Here is a 6,000-nt window from a genome sequence, read left to right on the forward strand (position 1 = left end):
CACAATTTTGCAAACCAATGCTGTAGGCCCATCACACAACAAGCATTGTTTAAATTGTGAAGTATTTGTGGGACATAACCCCCATGTGTGATGTGACAGCTGTTAAACGAAAAATTGATTATTCGAAACGTCTAGGTCGAGTACAGTTAAGAGTCTAAAATCTTAGAAGAGTGATGAATCTACAGACGATATTTACAAGTCAGCTGTTGGTTAGTTTGTCATAGCAGACTGCATTTTCGTCTTCGAGTGTTATTTCCTTTGTAAATGTGTTTGTGGTCCCTGATTTATCTCTGCACAGAATCTATTTTCAGATCTAACATTTAGATTTCGTCTTCCTTGTATTCAACTCTTGTCACAGCCTTACCACCACAAACCTGCACTATAACATTAATACACACCCATATGATTTCGATTCATGCAATATTGAAATCCATGCAACTACGTAGAATTCGTGGAGCCCCGTGTGAACAGCAGCTCACAGTGTCACTACAGGAAGCCATAAGCTGTGGCGCCACATTAGTTGCATGTATGAACTCAGAAGCAGACTGTAACAGCATTCTCTTCCCCGCAAAAGCAGTCAAAATGGGACAGTCTGCCTCCAATCAATACTCTTGCTATAAGTCTCGTAAAATAAAGACATAATTATGTATGTGAACATTCACACAGCTCCTTCATATGAAAAATGCTGCGTCCACAACATCAGATTACTGGCCAGTATCTTTCTAATTCAGAATTTTCTAATGTCTTTGTAACATTACTCTTTTAAAAACATGTGTGCTTTCTTGAATAAAAATGAGACTTTTTATTGTGCGTTTTTACGGAAAATAAACCCACTGAACCTGCATTATACGACTAACCTGAGTTTCCACATACAGCTACAGTGGCACCACCACTAACGGCATGATGAGAGAAAGTGAAATGCTGCCATCAGGCACTGGTTGTAAATGGTAAAGTCAACACACTAGTTGTATGCTTTTCAACACAGTGTAAACTGAAATGATTTGAGAATGAATTCATATAATTGCACAAGTTAAAGGATTAAAGCTATGACCCAAAAACTAAGTAAAGTACGAAAATATTGGTTCAGAAAGTGAGTAATACATAAAAATAAAATAGGGGTATGAATCAAACTTATCACTTGAACACAAAAATTCAAGCATTATCCTGACTTATGCAAGTTTACAATATTAGGATATTATTCAGTAACTATATCATTATATACATCGAAATACATAGAGCTGGGTATCAGACGTTCAAGTCCTTTAATATAAGCATATATAAAATTAAATTATTTTGGCAAGAAGCTGCAGAAGTGCGTTTATGAGCAGCTTATCATTTTTTTACTAGAAACTAAGTGTTATGCCAGTGTTGATTGGTATGATCTCATCAACTCTACTTTCTTAATAGTCCACAGTGTTTGCAATGAAGGCAACTGCTGGAATACTGCAAACAGTCTTCTGCATTTAATTAATCAGCAATACTTGTCAAGTTACAATGTAATTTATGAACACACAACACACATTAAAGTACAAGGTAAAATGAATCTTTAATATATACAGCACATAACATTGTATTACATACTCACAAGGGGAATGACAAAACCCTTAACCATTAAAAATTTGAAAATAAAATGAAGAAATACAATATGATGATCCTTTAAATATATACAGTAGTATTATATTGCAATGCTAGCTGTGAATTTACTATATAATGTGAAACAGTCATATTTTATGTATTTATTTCAATTAGAGTTACAACAAATTATTTTTTCCAAATGTGTAATTTGTTAAGTATTATAAATACACTTTAAAGGCGGAAAATGACTCAAGATTTTCTGAAAGTACAATGCTACAAAAGGTACTGATTCAGAGTGTACTACATACTATTTTTAAGACATTTGCTGTGGCACACAACGATACCTGGGAGTAGGGAAACGGTAATGGTGTTTCGAAATGCAGCTACCAGGCACTAACCAAATGACGCTAATTTGCGATGAATGAAACTTAATCATACATCTACATTAAAACTATAAAATATTCAGTAACGTCTTAGAAACTCTACCAAAGTCTGTGTACTTCCACATGCAACGTCAGTGTTTCAATTCCAGTCCACCCACTTCGTTGCATTGAGAGCACCCGTTTTATCTAAAACTGATTCTAAATGTTATAAAAAACAAGCAATCCCACTGTGAAATAATTTCAGTTTTGAAAAAAAGCGTTTGGTGTATCAGTGAGTATCTGCTCGTCATTAAAAATGCTCTTGGGTGATGGGGTATAACTGATGAAAATCCTTCCAATCAGAATGGTACTGCAGATATGAAAAATGATGTGAAAATAATATATACCTTTCATAATCTCGAAAAGGAATTTATGGAGTGTCCAAACGTCCAGTGTTAGACACTTCGCTGCTTTTAATGTTTCTAAACGATTTGCCAATCTAGTTGACAGCAGCATATGCACTGTTGTTGTAGTTAACACGTCTTTTTATTAAGGGACAAAATGAAGATGATCTCCAACAAAACAAGGAAGTACAGGTGCCAAATAAGTAGAAAAATCATCCAAAGATAATAACGATTGACGAAAATCGGAGTTTATGAGTTCCTGCCTTGTAAGAAGTGAACAAGAGAAGTAATATAGAGTTGGTGTTTCAGCGATCCAGGCAGGGAAGTAACTGGAATGGGGCACTGCTGGCACCTGAAAGAAAGAAACGAAAAAAAAAAACAGGAAAACTGTCGAATCAAATCAAGTGTAACAAAGTTAGTTTTAAAAACAATCCTAATGTAAAGAGATGCAACTCATTTAATTAATTACAGGTAGCAAATGATGCTCCTGTAGTGCTTTATGTGCTCATAAACGAAAGAGAACATACCATATGGAGTTAAAAATTATGGAAATGTTGTATGTACTTGCATTTAAAATAGTTCAAATTTATTTATTCGTCCAATGAACGTTCACTCTGCACATAGTATAGATAGCTAAGACTGGTAGTGGCTGGAAACTAGTGAATAACAATCAGGGGTCATTCAGCATTTCGAGTTCTATTGAAATATATACAGTGTGTTAAGTAAGATCGTGGTCGTGTTAGTTAGTAGAAAAACGTGTCTGGCAACAAACTAAAACATATACGTACATCACATATGAACGAGAGAAAAATGGCGTCACAAGCAATAATACATCCAGTCACTCACAGTGCCGATAATTCCTTGGCATTTCCGAGGCATCAAATGGTTCAAATGGCTCTGTACGTGCTATATCAGATAAGAGTGTACATAATGGTATAAGAGGTTGTGTACAAATGATACTACCATATCATCGAAATGAATGACAACAATAAACTATAGTGACATAAATGACCTACAAATTCTACACAGAGTATGCGAAAGAACTTGCCCCCCTTCTAACAGCCGTGTACCGCAAGTGTCTAGAGGAACGGAAGGTTGCAAATGATTCGAAAAGAGCACAGGTAGTCCCAGTCTCCAATAAGGGTCGTCGAGCAGATGCGCAAAACTATAGACCTATGTCTCTGACATCGATCTGTTGTAGAATTTTAGAACACGTTTTTTGCTCGTGTATCATGTCATTTCTGGAAACACAGAATCTACTCTGTAGGAATCAACATGGATTCCGGAAACAGCGATCGTGTGAGACCCAACTCGCTTTATTTGTTCATGAGACCCAGAAAATATTAGATACAGGCTCCCAGGTAGATGCCGTTTTCCTTGACTTCTGGAAGGCGTTCGATGCAGTTCCACATGTCGCCTGACAAACAAAGTAAGAGCCTGCGGAAGACCTGAAGAGTTTTTAGCAAACAGTACACAGCAAGTTGTTCTCAATGGAGAGACGTCTACAGACGTTAAAGTAACCTCTGGCGTGCCACAGGGGAATGTTAAGGGACCACTGATTTTCACAATATATATAAATGACCTAGTGGATAGTGTCGGAAGTTCCATGCGGCTTTTCGCAGATGATGCTGCAGTATACAGAGAAGTTGCAGCATTAGAAAATTGCAGCGAAATGCAGGAAGATCTGCAGCGGATAGGCGCTTGGTGCAGGGAGTGGCAACTGTAATGTATTGCGAATACATAGAAAGAAGGATCCTTTATTGTATGATTATATGATAGCAGAGAAAACACTGGTAGCAGGTACTTCTGTAAAATATCTGGGAGTATGCGTGCGGAACGATTTGAAGTGGAATGATCATATAAAATTAATTGTTGGTAAGGCAGGTACCAGGTTGAGATTCACTCTGAGAGTCCTTAGAAAATGTAGTCCATCAACAAAGGAGGTGGCTTACAAAACACTCGTTCGACCTATACTTGTGCATTGCTCATCATTGTGGGATCTGTACCAGGTCGGGTTGACAGAGGAGATAGAGAAGATCCAAAGAAGAGCTGTGCATTTCGTCACAGGGTTATTTGGTAAGCATGATAGCGTTACAAAGATGTTTAGCAACTTCAAGTGGCATACTCTGCAAGAGAGGCGCTCTGCATCGCGGTGTAGCTTGCTCTCCAGGTTTCGAGAGGGTGCGTTCCTGGATGAGGTATCGAATATATTGCTTCCCCCTACTTATACCTCCCGAGGAGATCACGAATGTAAAATTAGAGAGATTCGAGCTTGCACGGAGGCTTTCCGGCAGTCGTTCTTCCCACAAACCATACGGAACAGGAATGGGAGGTAATGATAGTGGCACGTAAAGTGCCCTCCGCCACACACCGTTGGGTGGCTTGTGGAGTATAAATGTAGATGTAGATGTAGATAGTGTCAGACCGTCTGCACCCAACATCGGTTTCAGTGCCAAAGCTAACAGCGAGAAGAACCGACGTTTTCGTAGCTAGAATTCCACTGACTTGTACCGATTCACTACAGGGGAGACAACAAGTCAAGAAAATGTGGGCGCACTGTACTGGGGCTGATGATACGAACTGCACTGGGACAAAGTCGAAATCTGGCCCACTTTATTTAATTATAAAAAAGCCAAGAAACAGTTTTAAGTAGCATTTAATCCCGTTTGTAAGACACCTATGAGTTAAAAGTCAAAGTAGATTCCTAGTAAGAATGCAGTCTTATGTATAATTTTCATCCATAATTGTTGGAAATTTTTGTAACGATGGATTACTTCTTGTGACATGTGCATGGAGAAAGTGCTCTTCAAGACACTATAGTGACACAGTCGGCTTGTCAAACAATGTCATAGGAGCAAATACAGTTATGTCTTAAATATCATAGGAGAATGCATAATTTATAGTATTCCAATTTTACTGTGTCTGTAATATTCACGAAACTCATGCTTTTCCAACACTGTGTCAGACAAAACGTGATAAACAGTCTTGTTGACTGGTTTGCAAAATTATATTATCTTCAGTATAACTCCAAGGTCAAATATCTCCATATTCAATAAATATTCATGGTTCTGAGAATTTAAGTTATGCATCTGCAGAAACGTGCAGTCGATTTAATGCCAGTAATATATCAATGGGGTCTGAAACACATAGTTGAAGTTTCTGCTGCTTTAGACAGGACTGCTGTCATGACACTGTAGTTACTGGTTGTGGTGGAAAATTTCAGAATTCAAGATGGTGACAAGCCACACTCCTTTTATCTATGATGTCATTCACAATCCAAGAAACCGCACATCATTTCTTGGAACAATGGCAGTCATTAGATGAAACAGCCAATGACATCCCAGTACTTCACAGGCCATTAAAATGAAACATCCAATTGCAGCGCTGCCACAGAGGAGCCAGCTTTGCTGTGCTGAAAAGTATCTGAACAATTTAATTCCTTTTCCATCATGTTGAAAAGTATTTATCCAAAAATTGCATAATTACGAACTGCAGTCTTTTCACATCTAAAAGTCATCAGCACCACACACAAACACACACACACACATACACATACACACACACACACACACACACACACACACACACACACACACACACACACACACAACATGTATTAGCCATCAAAAAACATAGTTCTACAATTTCAAAATAAGCGT

This window comes from Schistocerca americana, chromosome X (genome assembly GCF_021461395.2).
Source record: "Schistocerca americana isolate TAMUIC-IGC-003095 chromosome X, iqSchAmer2.1, whole genome shotgun sequence".
Lineage (NCBI taxonomy): Eukaryota > Metazoa > Arthropoda > Insecta > Orthoptera > Acrididae > Schistocerca > Schistocerca americana.